This window comes from Dermacentor silvarum, chromosome 6 (genome assembly GCF_013339745.2).
Source record: "Dermacentor silvarum isolate Dsil-2018 chromosome 6, BIME_Dsil_1.4, whole genome shotgun sequence".
In the NCBI taxonomy this organism is placed as follows: Eukaryota; Metazoa; Arthropoda; class Arachnida; order Ixodida; family Ixodidae; genus Dermacentor; species Dermacentor silvarum.
In genome coordinates this window covers 165887259-165910075 of record NC_051159.1, presented here as the reverse complement: position 1 = coordinate 165910075, position 22817 = coordinate 165887259, and the positions used below count along the sequence as shown (strand labels likewise).

Genomic DNA, 22817 nt, shown 5'->3' with positions numbered 1-22817 from the left:
CCGAGAATTCGCACAGTGCATTCGCGGTACGCTTTCTAACGTGTCGCTGTAAACTACTGGCGACTCTACTTCTACGAAAGAGCGGCTGCTGGTGTTTTTTGAGTTCCGAGGTGTGCCCATTATGGCGTCAATAGGAGACTTGTAGTGAACGAAGCAACTATAGAAACCTGCCACAAAAGCAAAAAAGAAAGAGCATGGCCAAGTCAGACCCGTTGTAAATAACACCAACAAAATAACATATTTTCTTAGGACAATATAAGAAGCGGCTCTAAGGCACACAGCAAGGGCGACAAAAAAGAACGAAAAATAAGAAAACAATGAACAGCAGGTACACAGATTTCGTGAACGTTTCGAAAACACCGGAAGCGTATAAATGTTAACAAACGACTTCCACAGCCATTTTCACTGAGTATGAAATAACGGTTGAAAGGTAACAGACTCATAAAACAACTTTCATTTATCTGACTAAATAATGGCGCTAATTTTAATTGGGCGTCTACTAAGCATGGTCTTGAATTTGATATATAGAGCCGTTAGATTTAGTTGAAGGCTTTATGAGAACCTTCATTAGGCTTCGCTTTTCACCAAAACAACGTACAGCCTCCCGCATTTTTAGCTATATAGCGCGAGCCTCCATCACGCGTCATTTTAGCGCCTTTAATCGGCGATAATCAGCGAGACCGGCAGAAGTACTCTCAAGTGCACTAAGAACTCTCCTGTGCAAGAGTCGCCTAATGCAATGTTCCCTTCAGGACGACGTACGGCCATATGATTGTGTTCTCCCGCGATATAGCTAAAATGTGGCAGGCTGTACATCTGTAGCAGCCAGGCTAAAACGACTACAATTGTTATTTTCGTTGACAGAGAAAGCAGCTTTGCTTTGTTTGCCTTTTATAGTTGCGAAACAATGGAAAAGATCACAGCTCATAAATGCGCGCTTAGCCAAGCGACGAGCTACACACATGCATGGCGTATACATCTCGAGTTACATTACGAATCACCTGGGAGTGATGAGGTGTTGCGCAGCTTATCCCTCGAACCCGGTCCCGCTTGGTAGAAACCACAACGTATGTTCTGTCCGAAGCGCTTGCTCTTGTCAGCTGCAGCGTTAGGATAACTGCGCCTATACAGCTGTACAACGTCCTCTGTACTGTGTTTCGCGATATCTTTTGCACATGCCTCAGGATGGTAGCAACTCCCTGTTCTCTCCTCCTTTACCCTTATCTTTAGCTACTCATTTGTTATTGCCCGTATTTTACAGCTGCTCTGGTGGTCGTTGTACCTTGCGCTGCAAAACACACGAACATCCGTTGGCTGTTTCCTTGATCGCAGCTCCGCAATATGAACCCGCAAGGCTAGCATGACGGTTGATAATTGAGAGGAAATTCGATCAATTTTTATGTATAAGCGGCATATGATACCTTTAATGCCACGCCTCAAAAACAACATAAATGCAGAGGTGAAAACGTCATCTCCTAGCGCAGGGTAGCAAACCGGTCACTCTCAATCTGAACCTGCATGCAGTTTCTTTATTCCTTCCCTTCGATCGCTATTCACGATCAACTTCGGTTCAGTACACTAATATGACTCAAGTACAATGTACAGCTTTCTCTGTTCCGACTTTACAGCTTTAACGTTTTCGTTCGCTGTTGCGTTGTAGCTGTTCGCCAGTAATGATCACACAAACCTCCACCGCGTTGCAATTCGCAGTGGCTATGGCGTTCTGGCGCGGAGCACGACGTCGCAGGTTCTATTCCTGACCAGAGCGACATCATTCTGTGCGATTCGAGTTACGGGCATCTTGCACGAGCCCCTCTGCACAGCAATAATACGTTTGGGTTCAAAACCGTTTTCAGAGGCGAAAATCCTTGCACATTGGCCGTTAGTGGTATTCCTCTTTATTATCTCTCTTTGCTTTAGCCTTTTTATTACCTTCGTCAGTGCAAGGTAGCACGTCTGATGTGCATCTTTTTAACCTCCCTGCCTTTCTTGCCTCTCTCTCAGTGTCTCTGGTAGCGTCGAAACGTAGGCAACACCCTGCGGGTAGCAACATTTATCCGGAAGACTCCACATCCGCGTCTCTAGTTGCTTACATGGCTTTGTAGCGTTAACCAGAATCAGAACGCTTATTAAATAGCTTTATGGTAAACTTTAAAGAAGTAATTGCTGGTTTTAACGTGCCGAAACTGCATAATTATGAGGAACGCGGTAGCGAAGGGCTCCGGAGTAATTTTGACCATTCTGTTGCGTGTCGCCAAAGCCTGGTATACACGAACGTTTTTACATTTTGCATGCCACTTATATCTGAATGTGGTCAGGGCGATTGCTAATCGTACCTGCGAACTTGCGCTCAGCAGGGCAATGTCACTGTAGAATTACAAGAAGGCAGCTTAATTATTACATACGGTCGACGACTCTGCCGGTTCACTTGATTATTAGAACGTTTTAAAAAGCGTAAGCAGCGAAATACAATATTATAGAGCAAGACACACACACACACACACACACACACACACACACACACACACACACACACACACACACACACACACACACACACACACACACACACACACACACACACACACACACACACACACACACAGGGTGTTTCAGCGAACACTTTCAAAAATTCTTAAAGGTTGCCTGTGGCAGTTAGCACAATTCAGGTTCATGAGATGGTCGACTCGAAGAGGAAGACATTACTTGCGCAAGAAATTGAAATGCATAATCGAATAATTAACAGAACTTCACTAATTAGATTTTTAACTAATGACCTGATGGCCCATATTGCAATTTACAAGTTGTAGCCGTGGAGTTCGTAAGGCGGATCCACTTGGAACGAAATCTCATGACGATACCGGTTCTGAGATATTAATTCCCGAACTTTGCGGAGAAATGCATTGGCGTTCCAGTTAGGTTCTTAACAAGACGTCGCTTTATGCATTGAAGCACAAAATTAACTGGAACGCCAATGCATTTCTCCGCAAAGTTCAGGAATTTATATCTCGAAACTGGTGTCACCCTGAGAATTAATTCTATGTGTATCCGCGTTGAAAATTCCATGGCTACAATTTGTAAATTGCAATATGGGCCATTTGGTAAGTAGGTAAAAACTTAATCAGTGAATTATTGTTAATTAGCGATTATTCATTTCATTTTTGTGCAAGTAATGTCCGCCTATTTGAGTAGACCAGCTCATTAACTAGCATTAGGCTATTTGCCACAGGCAACCTTAAATAAATTTTGAAAGTGTCCGCTGAAACACCCTATATATATATCGTCCAGAGCGATCAAGTTCATGTACCTGATGCAACTCAAGGAAGGATAAAACAGCGCAGACATATACGCAGCAAATCCTCAGTGGATATATACAGGTGGGGTCCTATGTGGGCACCCAAATAAATAAGTGGTGCAAACAGGGATAATAATAGGTGTAGAACACAATGCCACTTTAATTAGGGCAAGTATTGTTCCAGAAAAGAGAAACAGCGAGAACAAGCAATAAATCAATTTGAATCATGTGTGCGTGTTTTCAAATATGTGTGTCATACTCCTCTCTGTGGGTCTTGTGTGACTTTTGAATGCTGTGTGTTTATGCCATCTGTACATTGTCTTCATCTGTACACATGTTCACTCGGTGCACGGCCCACGGGGTCATGTAACTTCTCGGGACTCAGCGTACGCGAAGTGTCGGTTTTTAATAGACTGTGTGATGCAACTTGTCCTCGAATTTTGTCTGCGTGCTCCATTGTGCCTGGGATATATATATGCGTACCTCGCTTACTCCCTTTGGGAAACTCTGCTCTAGATTTTCTGAGCTCGTGACGTAGCTTCCTATATTATTACGCATTTTAAAGAGAAAACGCATCAACGTGTCTATGTCATCCCTGGCACCGTGGCAATATCTTTATTATTATTACTATTACGTGAAAAGAAGTACCCACCAACATTATAAGATAAATAAATATATTTTATATTTTCATTTCAATAACAAATGAATGAATCTGAACACATAAATAATCGCGTAGCAAAAAATTAAGAATCAAAGGAAGGAATGGACTAGGCAGACTTCGTTACGTATCTCGCCAGGCAACATGGTCGTTGCATATGCTGCAATGGCAACTTCCGAGAATTGCCCACCGTTGTTCGAGTGACTGAAGAAAGTCCGGGAAACTAAGGTGTTGAAATTATGACAAATTTCGCCTGAGTGCTTCTTACAGGCGCCGTGAGCAGTGCTGTCGGAGACGTTCTAGCCCCTCTGTGAGAGTGTGCGCAAGTAAGGGTGGATAGAGCTATGGGGTGGAGCAGAGGAAAGTGGGCAGGGAGAAATACCATGTCGGTGTCGGTTACGTCAGTGCAGTGATGGAATAGATGACGCATCTACCATTTGACTGGCGCGAGCCCTTAGTACACCGAGAGAGCCATAATCAAACTTTGAAAGGCCGGATCACAGGCACCGAGAATGAGTCGTGCGTTGTTAGCAACAAGCATTCGATCCAACATCATGGCGTTGATGGATGGACTAAAAACGTCTTACCTCGTCTACGTGGAGGGGAAGCTAGTATGGTGGATGGGCAGTTTTAGAAGGATAAAGAGACAGAGGATTTTATTTGTGGAAATAGAAAGAAGTCGGCCTGGAGTTTGTGAACGCTAACTTGCTATTCTTCGCTGTGGATGGAGACGTAAAGCGGGATGTATGAAGATGGTGAAAAGAGTAGTATCCCGATGAATGCTGGTCGTTAATACAGAAGCTGTCTTGAGTTGAGTCCTGTGTTGTGGAGAAATTTTATTATGGCCCTAAAGACATGAAAGCTGATGAAAAGCAAAGGGAAAGAATATTCAAGCATGCTATGAAAGGGGCTAGCTGTTCACTCTTCATAATTGCTTATGCGTTAGCACACTACTAAGGTACACGCACTAGGCGATCTTTGAAGACATGGAATCCAAGGATCGCGTGTGAGATTTAAAACCTCCATCCTAAAGCTCGTGAAGTGAGCTCCTTGTTTCAGGCAGTGGCAGTTGTTAATGGCCCCGGCTTTATTCAGCTCAATGAACCGCAGTTTAGTTAAAGGTGAGCCGTAATCAATAGCCAGCGTCCGCACGGAGGATTATTAAAGGCGGAAACACTGTGAAGAGGCGAAGAACCGACATGGTGGGCACGTACATGCCATAAGCTGAAAACCCATAGCATAACAGAAATTTGGCGCAGGTGTTGGTGTGTTGGATGTAGAAATTCTCAGCTTCGGCCAGTGGATTCCGGAAGCAAATATAATGCACTGCAATGATTGTTACCGCCAGCCAAGTTTTTTTATGCTTTCTTCTTTTATTCAGCATCAAGAGTTTTTGCAATAGAAATATACCTGGCAAGCCCGATGCAAACAACCGCTGCCGAGAATAACCGTACGTCCCTCATGCTCGCCTTTTCTCCTTACTACTTGCGCGTCTCGTTATTTTCTTAGGCCATACGATATTCACCGACCCCGACACGTGCCAAGGCAGAGGAACCCCGCATACTGTGGCGGCGATTCTGTCGGCCCACGCACGCGTTCAATTCTTTATCTTAGCGATTCCACGGTCTGAATATCACAGGCCAGACCACAGGTCGAGAAACGGCGTTCCGGTTCCGGGGTGAGCATCTACGCCGTTGGTTGGGGCTCTGATTTCCATTATAGGAACGCGAGGGCTGAAAACACAAAGCGGGCGTGTGGGCGAAGTGTGCATCAGATGCTTCCTCGCACCTCCCATTCCAAGAGAGTGAAAAAAAAGAGAAGCAATCAAGATAGCTCAGTAGTAGCAAGACGAAAACAGGCAGCCAACGCGAGCCGAACTGGGAGGCACTCTCGGAAACGCGAGCATTTCGTTTTATCGGGGCTCGGCCGCAGGTGCACTGCAACTGATAGTGGCACCTGTGTTTCGCTCTGAGTGAGCTTCGTCTGAGATTACTGTGCCGCGGGAATGGCTAAATCATCTGTTTGTGTTTTTTTTTTAGTTTCACTGTTTCTACCTAAAGCGAACAGCGTCCCATGTAGTAGCCGGAACCATTTGCAGAATGCATGGACAATACTGATTTCTTGTGGTCTGGTTCAATGGGACGGAGTGGTTCGCTTGGCAGACGACCTTCGGTTTCGAAAAAAGAGAAATGCAATTGAATGAGGCTGCTCCGTGAAACATCAAAGGGTTCTTCTTTGCGAAGCATCTCAGCTGATGTGCAAGTCAACCATTTAAAATTTTTGCGATAAAATCTGTGGCCTTTTCTCATACTGCATGGAGTATTTTGCCTAGATATTAAATGCGAAGCATTTCTTGGCGAACATATACAACTTTGAGACTATCTATCCATTGAAAAAATATTGCCGAGAGCCGGTGGGGCTATACCAGTCCAGGTGCAACCAAATTAGGAAGGCCCACTTAGTTTCAACAAAGTCACTCCCTCACTAGAACAAAAATTGGCCTCCCTGGTGCAGTATTTGACCACTACCTCCATTATGACTCCTACAATTACCCCTGGCCCTCAGTGCCGAGCGGCTGCGGAGCACCTGACCAAGGCGGCGGTCACACCTGCGACACGGCAGAGGGTGCTAAGAATATCTGGGTCCGGACAAGCCGCCACTGTAAACTGAACCTGGCAACGTTCAACACGCACACCCTCTCGAGTGAGGCTAACTTACCAGGACTATTTGAGGAATCATCAGGCATTGCCTGGGATATTATTGGCCTTAGTGAGGTTAGTAAAACTGGTGATACTTATACAGTGCTGACTAACGGCCATGTCCTCTGCTACAGAGGTCTTCCACATAAGAGAAAATTCGGGGTAGGATTTCTAGTCTATAAAGACATAGCGGATAACATTGATGAATTATACAGCCTTAATGAGAGGGTAGCAGTTGTCGTAATAAATAAAGCTGAATGGGAGGTATAGAATGAAGGTAGTACAAGCCTACGCCCCCACCTCCAATCCCGATGATGAAGAAATAGAACTGTGTTATGAAGATGTTGAATTAGCGATGAGAAAGGTGCAAACTCAGTATACTGTAATCATGGGCGACTTCAAGGCAAACGTGGGGGAAAAGCAGGCTGGTGAGCAAGCAATAAGCAAGTACCGCATCGATTCTTGGAACGCTAGAGGAGAGATGCTGGTAGAATTCGCGGAAAGGAATGGGCTCCTAATAATAAATACCTGCTTCAGGAAGCAGAACAACAGGAACTGGCCCTGGAAAATGCCTAATGAAGAAGCAAAGAATGAAATAGATTTCATACTCTCTGCCGATCCCAGCATAATGCAGGATGTAGAAATGTTAGCTAGGGTAAAGTGCCATGACTATATAGGTTTGTAAGGTCTAGGATTTCTCGAAATTTGAAGAGAGAAAGAGTAAAATTAGTCAAGAAGAAACAGACCAAACTAGACGCAGTAAGGTTAAAAGCAGACCAATTCAGGCCGGTGCTCGCTAACAAATATGCATCTTTAGAACAGGAGGATTACGACAACATTGAAGTTAGAAGTAGTGAATGAAACCTTAACTAGGCTGATCGCTGAAGCACCAATTGAAGTGGGAGGTAAGGCACCAAGGCAAACAGTAGGTATGCTCTCCTAAGTAACAAAGGACCTAATAAAGAAACGACAAAGCATGAAAGTGTCAAACTGGAGATATCAGATAGAATTCGCTAAACTGTCAAAACTGATCAACAAGAAGAAAGTGAGGCATATTCGAAAAAACAACGTGGAATAGCTTGAGGAAGCCGTAAAATGTGAGCGCAGCATGGAATCAGTGAGAAGAAAACTTGGCATAGGACAAGGCAAGATGTATGCACTGAAAGATGAGGAGCTTAATATCATCAGCAATTTCGAGGACATAGTAAAAGCAGCGGAAGAATTATATACCGACCTGTACAATTCCCAGAGCAGCCATGCTACTTTCATTCGAAGTAGTGATGAACAGGATACAGAGGCTCCTCCTATAACTAGAGATGAAGTTAGAAGGGCCTTGAAAAACATGACCCGGGGAAAAGCTGCTGGAGAAGATGGAATAACAGTAGATTTAATCAAAGATGGAGGAGATATCATGCTTGAAAAGCTTTTGGCCCTTTATACGCAATGCCTCACGACTTCAAGTGTACCGGAAAGCTGGAAGAACGCCAACATTATCCTCATCCACAAGAAGGGAGACATTAAAAAATTGAAGAATTATAGACCCCTTAGGTTGCTTTTAGTGTTGTATAAAATATTCATCAAGATAATTTCCAATAGAATTAGGGCCACACTTGTCTTCAGCCAACCAAGGGAACAGGCTGGCTTCAGGAAGGAATATTCTACGATGGATCATATTCATGTCATCAATCAGGTAATCGAGAAATCTGCGGAGTACAATCAACCTCTCAACGTGGCTTTCATAGATTATGAAAAGGCATTTGATTCTGTAGGGATACCAGCACTCATACAGGCATTGCATAATCAAGGAGTACAGGAAGCATACGGGAATATCTTGGCAAATATCTACAAAGATTTCACAGCTACCTTGGCTCTCCAGCAGAAAAGTAGAAAACTACCTATCAAGAAAGGAGTCAAGCAAAGTAAAAATTAAATTATGCGGTTTTACGCGCCAAAACCACGATCTGTTTGAGAGGCACGCCGTAGTGGGGGACTCCGAAAATTTGGACCACCTGGGGTTCTTTAACGTGCACCTAAATCTAAGTACACAGGTGTTTTCGCATTTAGCCTCCATCGAAATGCGGCCGCCGTGGCCGGGATTCGATTCCGCGACCTCGTGCTCAGCAGCTCAACACCTAAGCCACTGAGTAACCACATCGGGTAAGGGTCAGGCAAGGAGGCACAATCTCTCCAATGCTATTCACTGCATGCTTAGAAGTATTCAAGCTCCTAGACTTGGAAGGCTTAGAAGTGAGGATCAACGGCGAATATCTCAGAAAACCTCCGGTTTGCAGATAACATTGTCCTATTTAGCAACAATGGGGACGAATTACAACCAATGATTGAGGACCTCAACCGAGAAAGTGTAAGAGTGGGGCTGAAGATGTATACGGAGAAGGCAAAGATAATGTTCAATAGTCTGGCAAGGGAACAAGAATTCAGAATCGCCAGTCAGCCTCTAGAGTCTGTAAAGGAGCAGGTTTATCTAGGTGAATTACTCACAGGGGACCCTGATCATGAGAAGGAAACTTACACAGGAATAAAATTGGGTTGGAGTGCATACGGCAAGCATTTCCAAATCCTTTCTCTCGTTGAAAGGAAAAAAATGTACAATCATTGCATTCTACCGCTGCTATAGCATGTGCCCCATATGTTATAACATATGGGGCACATGCTTGGAGGTTAACAAAGACGCTCGAGAACAAGTTAAGGGCCGCACAAGGAGCCATAGAACAAAATCTGTTAGGCCTAACGAAATTAGACTGGAAGGTAGTGGTGTGGATCAGGGAGCAAACGGCGATAGCCGATATGCTAATCCACATTAAGAGAAAAAAAATGTAGCCGGGCAGGTCACGGGATGTGAAGGATGGATAACCGGTGGATCATTAGAGTTATATAAAGGATACCAATCGAAGGGAAGCGCAGTCGATGACGACAGAAAACTACGAGGGATGATGAAGTTAGGAAATTTGCAAGCGCAAGTTGGAATCAGCTAGCACAAGACAGGGGTAATTGGAGATCGCAGGGAGAGGCCTTCAACCTGCAGTGCACGTAAATATAGGCTGATGCTGATTTTCTTTCACTGGTGCACTGATTTTATGTAGATTGCAATTATTTCCGTTTAAAATGTGTAAGCATTTCTATGCCTACCCAACAAGGAACCCCGTCCGTCCATCCCTTAAGACGATCGCTTTCAAGATATGGCCCGCAGCAGCGAGCGAATTGACCTCCGGGCTGCGTCTTGCTCCAACAGGAACTAAGCGGAGTCCTCATCGCAGATCGCTTTCAAGATGAAAATTAACCCGCGCGCTTTGCTTCAACACGAACTAAGCGGTGAGAACACAGTGCACACAAAGTATCAGCGCTCGCCGCACTCTGTCCCCATCGCAGATCGTTTTCAAGATAGGGTCCGCGCGGCCGCGCTGTGCGCAGCCGCCGCCGGAGTACCATTGATCATGGTTCATAATGGTTCGACGTGGATGGATAAGGCGCTAATAAGCCAATACGGCTTATAATGATCGGAATGTCATCAGCGCACCTGGCGCTGACCCCTGCAGTAGTTTACTTCCGTCATCAAGTCACCTTGTGTCGCCATCAGCAGCTGTTCGTGTCGCCTCGGCACTGTTGTTTATACTGGTCGGATCAAGTTTTATAACATTGATAATGACACCGGGCTGCGTGGAGATGAGCAAGTGGCACAATGCTTACGCATGCTTAGACAACTGCGAGAGGAGTTTCTCGGCTCGGAGTTGTCTTCTAGTGCTTTTTTTTTTCTAGTGCCACAATAAGCTTTCGGTTGCTTTTCAGCTGAGACACGCGTATGTTATAATAATATTTTGTGACAATGTGTCTGGTGGATAAAGAATACTGGGGATTACCAATACGTAGGATTGTAGAAGAAGGATTGTAGCATCTCCAAGCGCCACAGTAAACGAAGAAGGCGCAAGCCTGACAGATTTCTCTATAGCTTATGAGGGACCCGATGTCCGATCACACACCATTATAGATGGCGCCACGGGAATTGTTGCTGTAGAGCGTGGAGTCCAGATGGTAAAACACGTTTATTTAGTGAGGTTCGACTAACTTGTGCGCGTCTAGGCATGTGCACCGTTAAACTAGGCAACATATTCAGGATGATTGCGATTCTTGTAGTTTGATTATGATCCACACACGCATCAAGAAGGTAAAAAAATCAGAAGCCCTTCCCCTGTCGAAAAGATGGGGTAAGCGAAGCTTGTCGTGTGTTTCTTTGGTGTACCTCGGAGCGAATTGCACTGACGAGTACTACGTTGTGCTCGAACCACAACCGCTCACACACTGCAGCTTGCTCCGAAGTTCCGGTTGAGAAACTCGCATTGAAACCTGGCCGTCACGCCGGCGAAGTTGGCGCTAGCGTTGCCGAGGCGTGCACCACCGTTGTAGGGCTCCTGGAGGGCAAGACGGTGGTGTCGCAGGCGTTACGTTTCGTTTGACCTTAACTCGGGGTCAGCGGCTCTTCGCTGACGTTTCGCTTGGGCTTCGGAAGCCCTCACGCTAAAATCGCACGCCGAGGATGAGCCCTGTCGCGAACGAGTTCGCGGCGCCATTGCTTAAACGCAGCCTGCTCCTTGGCAGAACGCCCTACGCGCGGCCTTCCCATCCTGTCGGCGAAACTAATCTGAGGCGAGGGAAGCCCGGTAGAGTCCACGCTGACCCCCTTTGCTTCGCTTTCCCTCCCCGCGACGCACCAAACGACCCTGATTGGTTGCACGCGTCACACGATCCGGCGCCGGCTCGCTTTCTCCGCACCTCCTCTACTCAGGGAGCAGCCGAATTCTTTAGCGTGACATCACCCCCAACACCGCCGACACTTGTAAGGGAATACAAGCCTTCGCTAAAAAAAAGAAAACTTCTGGAGGGGAGCTGATGTCCCGAAGGTCAAGCCAGCCTCCTCCATAGTACCAGGGGAATCGATTAACGTTGGCATTTCTAGGAGAACAGGAAGCGTTTTCTTCTCACTTCCAATGACTTTCACACGGCCAATTTTTTGCCGTACAGATGCCGCTCGATGTGCCTGTCTGTGTCGCTGGTTTTAAGTTGAAGCTTGAAGGTCTTGGCTAGTTGTATGGGTGATCAGGGTGTCACTACTCAGCGTATGACAAGATTTTAGCCCGAAACAACATGCTAATGTTTTCCAATTAGTCAAACATTTATATTATCAGACGAAGAGCAGTTGAACTGCGACTGTTCTTGTAGTTCAGAATGATTTCAAGGGTGACGTAGGGGTAAGCGCTGGCTTCACCTGTGCTGGTTAGAATCTGCTACGGCTGCCACTCAAGAATTTCTTTTTGTAACCTCTCTGACACGCACACACGTGCTCTCCTTGGTCGCGGGCACAAGTGTTGTATTCGACTTTCATTTTCACGCAGCACTATGGTGCACAAACCCGCATTCAAGAATCTAGAGCGTTTATGAATGTGACCATAAAATTATTGCACATGCAAGTACTGGTACATTTCCATAGCTCAAATGCGAGTCGTGGCAGGGGGGGGGGGTCTTAGTGTAAAGACCCGTAATAAATATTCAGCGAGCAAATTCACGATAGCAGGACGGTAAAAAAAGAACAGAAAGTAGCAAAATATTCATGAATACATTGAGTGAACTTGAATGTGCAACATTAAAATATTTTACCAATGGAGAAAGTGATCCTGCAGCACCTTCAACTTGAGGTCGCCCTCACGCCGAACATTGTAAAACGTTGGTGGCAGCATCCTCAAGACTCTGAGAAACAAGAGCAAAGGCTCCTTCGCACAAAGTGCAACAGTGGAGAAAAAAAAAATACCGTAGCTTGCACTGGAGGCGCAATGCTAAAGAGACACCTGAGCTGATGGGCACCTAGCTAGTCCTGGATTTCGGGCTAGGCTAAGCACTACCAATTCATCCCTAGCCTTTTGCCAAATTTATTGGTTATTGATCAGTTATCGATTAGCTACTGATTGGCTATCGATTGGCTATTGATGACTGACAAAACTTAAGTAGCCCCAACCATGCTTATCTAGACTTAGCCAGGCTCCACTTTGCGAGTTCACAGCGGTATGGGTCATTGCGCTTGGACCCTTTCTGCTCCAACGCTAGGATCGGCCCACATTTTCAGTTAACGCGTCACGGATTTACGACCGGCTTAAACAGCTACGCTGTTAAAAAAAAGGTGAAGAGAAAACTACGGGGTTTAGAGTTTTGAAACAGCACAGCGGGTTATGAAAAATTCAGCAGCGCAGGGCTCCGGCTTGATTTTGACCACCTTACGTTCTTAAACGTGCACCCGAAGCACGATGCACGAGTGTTTTTTTTTTTTTTTTGCATTCCGCCCCATCAAAATGCGGCCACCTCGACTAGGCATCCATGACCTTATGTGTAGCAGTGAAGTGCCAGAGTGATTGAGCCACCGCGGCAAGCTAACAGTACAAAATAAGCTGCCAAAGCGGCACATGAGCTTTGAATGCGCAGTGCAAGAAAGACCGAATAGTGCATTTTCGTCGAGGGCTCATTTCCCCTACTGACATGGCTAGCCTCCGGGCATGGATTCATGATAAACAATTTTAATTCCCTCCTCTGCTATATCGTGGACTCTGGCCTGTCTTTCCTGATTGACGATAAGAAGACCAACCTAGGCCGGGAGGCAAATATTTGAACGTTAAGTAAAGACATTTACAGCACCATCAAAGAGAGATTGATTACGGCGATGAAGAGGCCCTATTTCTTGCAGCCCTTTATGGAGCTCGGCTTAGGACGTTTGGGAAAGGGCGGGGGACAAAGAAATAAGAAGGGAGAGAAGGTGGTGGCGATCACTGGATCCACGTCTTACAAGTTAGAAACTCGCCACTTGTCCTCTAGGAGCCTAAGAAGGTACTGGAAGACGGCGCTGGGGTGCCAAGCGGGGAACAGAAGAGACAACGCCAAGACCGCAGGAAAGCCGAAGTGTCGAAACGATGTGGAGAGAGAAGCCCTCTCCTTGCAGTAGGCGGAATAGAAGCAGATCAGGTGTTCAATCGTCTCTGCCTTGCCGCACGTTGAACAGGCCGCGAATAAAGACCGGCCCTGGCTGTACCTTCGAGATGCCGTGATCGAACTAACCAATGTCAGGGTAGTTGAGTGAAGAACAACCTAAAAAATCCATTGTACAGATGCCGAGGGCTATAGCGGCTGTCATACATGCTGATTTATTGCAGATATGAAGTGAGTTTAACTGGACATTTTGTTAAAACTTTAGGAGAGGAAATTCTATATAATTTCGTAGCCTGAAATATGAATGAAAATGCACAGTAGTTTGCATGCGTATTCTTGCTGAGAAAGGGGGCGACCCATCATAATGACGTAAGGACGACTTAGTGCGGTCTCTCAGCAGGCGGCAATCTGAAATCGTCATTCGAATTTGTGTAACGATCCTTTAACGAGGACGAGAGGGGCTGAGGGACCCGATTTTTGTTAGCCACAACCATACGTAGCGAACAGACAATGAGGCCAAGGAAAATAATGTAGAAATGAACTGTTCTTTTTAATTTATATGTGGAAATGATAAGGAAGACTAAAATAACTGTGGACGAGAAGACAACATGTCGCCATGGGAACCGAACCTACCACCTCCGCATTACGCCTGCGATGCTTTACCAATTGAGCTACAGGGACGGCTACCCTTGCGTATACTTTATTTTTTGCATTTGTGTACGCTATATATGTTTGTGCAGATCCTTATTTCAACGCCGTCAATTTTTCCATTGTACACATGTTTTTCTTGTACCTTCTTTATTGCGACCGAGCAAGAAATAGATAAGAAAGTGCAGTAACTTCCAAGATTCCCTGTGTACATTCTAAATAGCTTGTGCGGTACCTTGGGGAAAAGCCGAGAGAACGAGACTTTAAAGCATTTTCATGCCAAACACCTCTAGCTTGCCCTCGATAATAAAGCCATCACAAGACGAGAATATTTTCTCGCTTGTGCGAGCATGCGTTGCGTCCTGCACTTTCTGCTCTGACGCAAGCAAAGCCATCAATACTGGTCTGTATTTGTGCGAGTGTGCGTCCGCTGGCGTGTGTGTGTGTGTGTGTTTTTACTGCGTCGCTATAACAAACGACTGCCTCGATCGGCACTCGGTGCGGGCGGTATTTGCTCACGTTGTTTCAAGATTTATTTGTTCTTCAAACCACCTACCACGGCAGACTACGATAAGCTGTGCAATTGTGGAAAGCGCGGGGGTAAATGTATAAAAAATTATGGGGGCCAAAATTACTCATGGGTAAGGTTCCCTCGGCATTTCATTTCTTTCTTTTTTTGCCATAGTGTATGTCCTGAAGACGTATTAAATGGCATAGTGTATTCGGTGCGCTGAATTATTAGGGGGAATGTAGGGCTCCCGTCCTCTGGGCACGTGTATCGCTTTTAAAGTTTTCAGGGCAGCATGCGCGATTGCATACCTTTGTTTAAACGACTCTACATCCAGCCGTCAGTGCACCTGCCGTGGTGGCGTAGTGGTTTTGACGTTGCTCTGCTAAGCCCGAAGGAGCGGGATCGAATCCCGGCCGCAGCGACCGCATTTTAATGGGGCCGTACGTAATTAAGAAACTCCCGTGTACCGTGCATTGGGTACACGTTAAAGAACATCAGGTGGACAAAATTATTCTGGAGTCCCCCACTACGGCGTGCCTCATAATCATATCGTGCTTTTGGCACGTGAAACGCCATAATTTTAGCTGCAAGTTCTCGCGGTTGGCTTCATGCGTTTGGCATTCTTTACCTACATCAGGCGTGTTTAGTATATCTATCTATCTATCTATCTATCTATCTATCTATCTATCTATCTATCTATCTATCTATCTATCTATCTATCTATCTATCTATCTATCTATCTATCTATCTATCTATCTGTGTCCGTCCGTCCATCCGTCCATCCTCTTAGGCCAACGCAGTGGCTCAAGTTGTCTACCAGCGGTCGTGATGCCGTCGTGGTCATTTCATCGTCGTCATGTTAGCTTCGTCATCTGACTGACGTTACGATGTCTTCATGCCTTCTACGCCGACAAAATGGGCCAAGTTGTCAAACATCTTTGGCCATTATGTATGTTCTCGCGATCTCGATGCTATCGTGGTTATTTGTATTATCATTTTTATTCCAGCTTTGCCATCCGATTCTCGTCATGCTGTCGTCATTGCACCATCCTTATCATGCAGTTGTCGTGCATTCGTCACGCTGTTGGCACTCCAGCTTTGCCTTCCGACTCTCATCACGCCGTTCTCGTCATACAGTCTTCGTGATACAGTCGTCGCCACGCCATCGTCAGACAGTCGTCGTTGTCCGTTTGTCATCACACCGTTGTCATGCCATAGCCGTCATTGCATCATCATCATACAGTCGTCGTCCTGCATTCATTGTCATACCGTCGTCGTGATGTCGTCGTGGTCCTTCAATCGGTCCTTGCATCGTCCTGATTCTAACGTCGTCATCCGGCACTTGTCACGTCGTCGTCGTCACGTCATCTTCTTCACACAGTCGCCGTCACGCTGTGCTTTACCGTCGTGATCACTTCAGTAACCACATCCCATTGTCATCCTATGGGCGACTTTGTTCTATCGATGTCATTGCTGCTTCATTATATTCTTCATTATTATTGACGGTGTCGTCACGACACCATCACGCTGTTGTTGTTTTACCATTGTCATCATTTCAGAATCCTCATCTCATTGTCATCATGCGTCGTCATCATACTGTCTTTCTCGTTCCGTTGAAGTCATTTCCTCTTCGTCACTATAATGTCCTCACTGCGTCGTCGTCATAGAGTCATCGTCATGCCGTCATGTTCGTGGATGATGTTGACAAGTGAGTTACATACCAAAGTGGGCGGATGCCATGAGACTGGCCATTACGCAATTTAAGTAAACGCGACTTCAGCAATACGATCTGTCACTACATTGCTTTAATGCTAATTGCATTACCATCAACAGTCTAGCTGAGATAGATTCTGTCCTAAACTTCCCCTTCAAATGCCAATGGGAATTGTTTACAAACGTTATACATCGAGTTTTAGTGTGTCAGGTATTTCCGCAGCAGTCATTAGCAAGCCTTTTTCATAGGACGTGTGCTCTGAGCAGACACATTGTTTCCCTTGCGGAATTCCTAATTTGTGAAGGAAACGCAACACAAACGTACCACAAAATTTGAGTTGCCTTATTTGGCCATGCCACCCTGGCAGCAACCGCCGCGTCTCATTACTTGATATCTTTAGTGTAAGCACTCAGAAAGTTTATCAAAAATAACCCCATACTTTAAGCACTTGAATGATTAATTTGTACATCTAATTAGTAAAATTGCACTCTGCCACCCGAATATAGTTGCCCTCATTTTTTGTCTCCACTCCTAGAAAGTGTTTGTGTTTGCTGTGTCCAAGCGAGGAATAGTAGTCTTTACCTGTTTTTGGGAACTTAGTCAAGTGATAACAGTAATGTGCGTGCATATTTATTTCTCACTGCATAATTCCCTTACAAGCGTACATGATCTCTTAGCGAGATTTGCATAAGATGGCCGGTTCGTCATCCATGCTACCCGTAAAAACATTCACAGCATACATTATGCTAGCCCAATTTTATCGTCAAAGGAACCGTATTTGGCGCTCCCACGATTACATGTGCAATTGTCGAGGCTTAAGATAACTCACGCGCGTTTGCATCAGTCTCATGAGTCAAATCACTCCTCAGAGGTCATGGTCAACTAAAGTTCAAACTATAATTTTGGCACTATAGTTATGCAGTCTTCTTGCACACGTCGGTTCTGGTTTATTTTTTTCTTACGTTTTAATTTTGTATTCTTGCATCTCAAAGTACTTCCTACTTTATTCCATATTATCTTCATTTTTTCATGGCACGGAAACGGGACACTTTCTTGATATCTTGTAATGCGACACGTGCATGTTCTGGCAGCTTAAGACGAATGGCGTATGCAGGTACACTGCCATTCATCATTCAAGTTGGTCTCAGAAAAGTAAGCGGCATGAAGAATTCCTGATGGCGCTTTTTCGTTCGGATGACTCAAAGAGCACGAAATGTGACAGGGAACCCGCGGAAGGCATATAATGGAAGAATAATCTCACGTGCCACGTGTACTAGCTCTGAAACAAATCAGAAAGAAAACAAAGAATGCGAGAGCAGAGTGTGCCAGAAACTTGCCCGTGCAATGTATAATGGATGTGCCGAGCTTTCAGATCCTTACGCCGGCAGGGCACGTTGCAACGCGATATGTTTTTTTTTTTTTTTTGCGCATCATACTCAAAATGTAAAGTTCACTTGCAGAGTAACAAAATAAACGCTGTAGTCGTGTCAGCCTAAAACGCACGACAAGCGATTTTTTCTAGAGAATGAATGGCAACGACTCGCGAAAAAGAGAAAGATTCATTTTCTTATATACTCTGTTGGGCCACATTTTTTCTGCCGACCACACGGTAATTTAATGTAAGTAGCGTCAATGAGTACAATTGAATAGAGGCTAACTTCCTTAAAATAATGAAAATATACTGTCTAGCCTCAGTATTCATCATATACAAACAAGTGCACGGCAGAACAAAGGAAACACGTAGGATGGCTTACTCAGTGACGTCCTGTTCACGATGCGTCAGAATAGGAAATTCAAAAGGATCTCTTGCGTATTGTGAACATTTTCAATGACACCTTGCGGATTTACATTGCCGTGGTGACGGGCGATCATATCAGATCTCAGCAGTACTCGAATGAACTTAACAGTGGATATTCACGCAATATTCCTCTCCCGTGAACTTGTTTGAACACTGAAGAACGCGACAGTAGCATAGGCAATTAACATCTTTTTATATCTGCGAATTCATTTTTTCCCTCAACGACATGTTAATCGCTACCAGGGCACGTCTCAGCGTTTTTACGTGGGCATTTTACTGTCTTTTTTCTTGTACCAGGAAAACGGTGAAATGGCACACAACGACTGCGCATAAACCTCCCTCATTTCTGTGCATATGACATGACAGACTATAATAGAACAGTATTTATACTGTTGGTGTTTTGATGAGATATTCAAATTCCAAGTACAAACCTTGCCTGCGGCTTAACATGATCTGTGCCTGTTAACTTTCTATAACATGCTCATGTATTCAGCCATTCTTGTGCACGAATAACAACGATTCCTTTAGTTAAAAATTGCCCGGCAGCAACGTTCGTCTAGTTCGCCTAATATTTATGACGGGCTGTGTGTGTTGCTTATGTTATAGCTGCCTCATTCACCCTTAGTCTTTTCCACCGATATGGCATGCATGATGGAATACCCTGATTGAGTTTTGGGGACACCAGCATGTGAGCCCGCTGAGTTTGTTTACTGAGATAAATTTCAAAGCATGATGCTGCCTATGATTACAGACAGAGCGAATAAGTATGGCCTTAAAAAAGTAATTGCTTATTAAAAACATTTGAGAGGAGAATCCCGGGAACTCTGCAGTAGCAGAAGCGGAATAACTATCGTGCATGATACCGAAAAATAATAAGCGAAATACTTGCATGTTTAAATCTTTACGTTAAATATTCAATGGAAGACGGCTTCGTGTTGAACTTTATAGGAAGCCGACCATTTACGGAGAGCCACACCACATGCTTTGTGAATCAATCCTCCCCCTCCCCCGTGCGAGTGCCCTTGACTCCCGTGACTCCATAGAGAGAGGGGGGAGCTCCCTCCCCTCTCTCTCTCTTCTTTCTATTCTCCTTGTCCCTTCCCCCAGCGCAGGGCAGCCAACCTGACTCCTGACTGATTAACACCCCTGCCTTCTTTTTCGCTCTCTCTCCGATTTTGTGGTCAGTATGCAAAACTTTTGCGTTTGTTGATACAAGACTGCAACGTTTCCAAACAGATAACGAGATATATGTTCAGCACTATGAGTTCTTTACTGCAGGAGTTAAAGCTGTACCACACAAATAGAAATCTTTGAGTTTGGCAACACTTGTCTCAGTGGACATTGAACATGTCGCAAACCAACATCCTTCATGTAATAGAACCGTAACCCGCTTATAATGCCAGTAACCATGACGAATAATTAATTATTCGCGCGTTTCCTTAGTACGTCTCCCCCATCAAGCGAAAGCAAGACGTGTTCTGCGGTCAGCTTAAAACAAACGAATACATCTACGGTGATTTTTCTGCAGTCCAGTGTATCGAGCTTGTTATTGCCACAGTCATCATATATCTATGCGCCGCATTTAAAGCTGATTCTTTTTTCTAGAAATGTGTACTGCGGCGCCCGGAAACGCGAAACGGAAGGGAGGTCATCACAAAGCAGTCTACTGAAGATGACAGCGCAGTGAGACCCATGGGATGTCTCGTCAACGCTTGATTAAGGACGCGTCGTAGGCGTCTTGCGTTAATCCTCCCGTCAATCTTAATTTATGGCAGCACATCCTGAATTGCACACGGAGTCATTGGCTCATTTAACGGCAGCGATGAGGTGGCAACAAGTGCATGCACACTTCCGCTGTGGAGCCAAGGAATTGTAAGGGTACTTGTATGGGACAGGGGTGGCCACTGTTCATGAATATTCGTGATGTTTGGTTGTAGGCTTGGTAATTGGAATGGCCAGCAGGCCTCCGGGCATAAACTATATGTCCACTTGGAGAACCTTTCGACTTATCGTGGGGCATAGTGAGCAGATATCGGGAACAACATTGGGGACGCACAACACGGAACGGACAGATGCCTATTTCAAGAGTGAGATGCATTCGCTAATGTGTGGCCTATGTAAACTGAACAGTTACTTCAGACTTATCAGTTGACGAAATTAGATGAGTTGGTACTTGGTAATTCATATTAGACTTGCAAAAGCGTGCTACGGACAGGGCGCAGTCAAATGAACAGGTACGTTTTTAGAGATGCTGCATCGCGCCATAATCGTAAACATCGTAGCTCAAATGCAGATTTCTGTGAGTAATTGCCAACAATTGTTGCTGAGGAGTCAGAACTCCTCGATTGTATGGAACTTTTTTCTGCAGTATCCGGACTACAGCTTCAGAGTCGATAATTATGTAGAGCTTTACTTCGGCATGAAAGAGTCTCGACAGCCGATTTAGAATCAAGGTGGATTTGAGGCGTCCGACATCGCACACATCCATGATGTAGTTGATAACTTTATTTTTGTAATCTGAGTGTCTCAAGTAAAGTTTTCTGCACAGTACACTACGGCCGCTCAATTGGTGCCTGTCTCTGCACATTAGCCTACAACATTCTAAAAGCGTCGAACGCCAAATAAATGGCGAAGTTCCTGTCGGTCCACACCAGAAGAGCTTTTTGAAACGGGAACCCATTATTTTGTTCATTTTTCCAAGTAATAGGTTTAAGTTAGAACGACAAGATTGACATTCATACTGTTCGATCCACAATTCTGAAGATTTGCAGAATATTCCAGCAACACTGAGACACTCCCAATGTTAATTTCGCTCAGAACGCTCTAATTCCATGAAGCATTCATTACATTGGGATTCGCATGTGTTATAGCGAAACTCTTAATGGCCCGTTCCTGCGACGAATGTCGGCGACGGCGTAACCGAGTGAACGAGCGCAGCAGCGAAAGATGAAAGAAAGACGTGAGCCGCGAACGGCGGAGACCAACGAGAGCGGTCCCTTCACTGACGTGCGCGCGGGAAACTGGTTTTATCCGGACCCCCCTTCCCGACAGCTCGATGCGTACTCGTATCTAGTCTCAGTCGGACCGCTAGTTTCGTGCCCTATAATCTGCTCGTGTCAGATCTCGCTCGCACGTGTTTGGGTTGCTCGGTTTTGTTTCGTTCGCACTTGTTTCGATTGTCGTGGCTTGCGAGTGTTTTGTAATCTGATTGTACGCACGACGCGAATTGGGCAATACTTTCTGGAAGCCAAGTGGCACCAGCCATTACAGTGGAACCTTCGACGAGTCATGTATAAAAGCCGGCAAGCTTGACCCGCCGATCAGATATACCACGATTGCCGACTCTGCGATATGTTTCTCTCAAGTTATTTGCCTCAATACGAGTATATCACGAATTGAAAATACTTATAGAGCTGCACTCAAATTTCGCATTACGCAGTATCATAATCGTCGGTGATTTTTTTTGTATATTGTAGGTCATTATGAAACTGTACAAAACCGACTGTTGGCGGTTATTCTCCAAAACACAACGACAGTAATCTGTTTTGCTGACTCCAACCGAAGTGAGCAAATGAAAAAACAACTATATACCTTCCTGAAATATTTCGTAGGCATAGATAAGGGCAAAAGAAAACCAGGTTAACGTGGCCGCTTACCAGCTTCTATCTTTCACCCCCCCCCCCCCCTTACCCATGCCCCACTTACGATTATTAGAAAGGGGTGCCACAATCCTTTAGTCAATAGAGACAAAAAATAACAAATACTACCGAGCACATGCACACAATGAAGAAGAGCCACGCAACTGCAGATAGCACAAGCTGAAACATTGTTTCAACTTTCTTCACTGCAGCGATAGATACTGAACCTGCTCAGCCACATGGGCAGACAGACGTTGTGCTTCTGCGCCTAAATTAGCACTGCGCCAGTGATTGCAAAATACAAAGTTCTTTTTCTGTTCTTATTCATCTGCAAAAAAGACAAAAACCAAATTACCGTAACATTGAACAAAACTTGCAGTTTATCTACGGAGACAAGATTAAACTGCGTAAGGGAATAAGCAGGGCTGCCTTAAACATTTCTCAGTGACATAAAACACGTGCATAATGCTGAGGGCAATGGCTGCGGTGGCCGCCACAGTTACGCAGTATAGCGATGGAGGATTTTCTCGTTAACATAAAGAAGACCAATAAAAAGGCAGAATGTTTGCTAATTGGAATATTCGCAATGTGGTAAGTTAGCGCTAATGAGGTTCCTGAAAAAAAAGTAAATGCTGCCGGGCAGTTGCCCTTTATAGCTGAGCAGAAGTGCATGTCGTCATCTCGGGCTATCTTGTTTCACGTATCGGTCACTTGCAACAGTCTCCTTTGCCCCATGCCATCACCGAAAAAACAGCGTGCATTTTCATGAAGTCTCTGACGAAACAAGCTGCAAGATTGCGCTGGCTAGCTTCCGCGCCGTTTCACCACGCCAGGGAACCGCATTGGTTTTTCTTATGCATGCGACGACGACAGAG

The 22817-nt window shown here is 45.1% G+C and overlaps 1 protein-coding gene across 1 annotated transcript in view; it reads right to left on the bottom strand.

Moving 5' to 3' along the window:
- The window catches only part of LOC119455210 (uncharacterized), a 251918-nt gene that overhangs the window by 44088 nt on the left and 185013 nt on the right, over positions 1-22817 (bottom strand). The window lies entirely within an intron of this gene.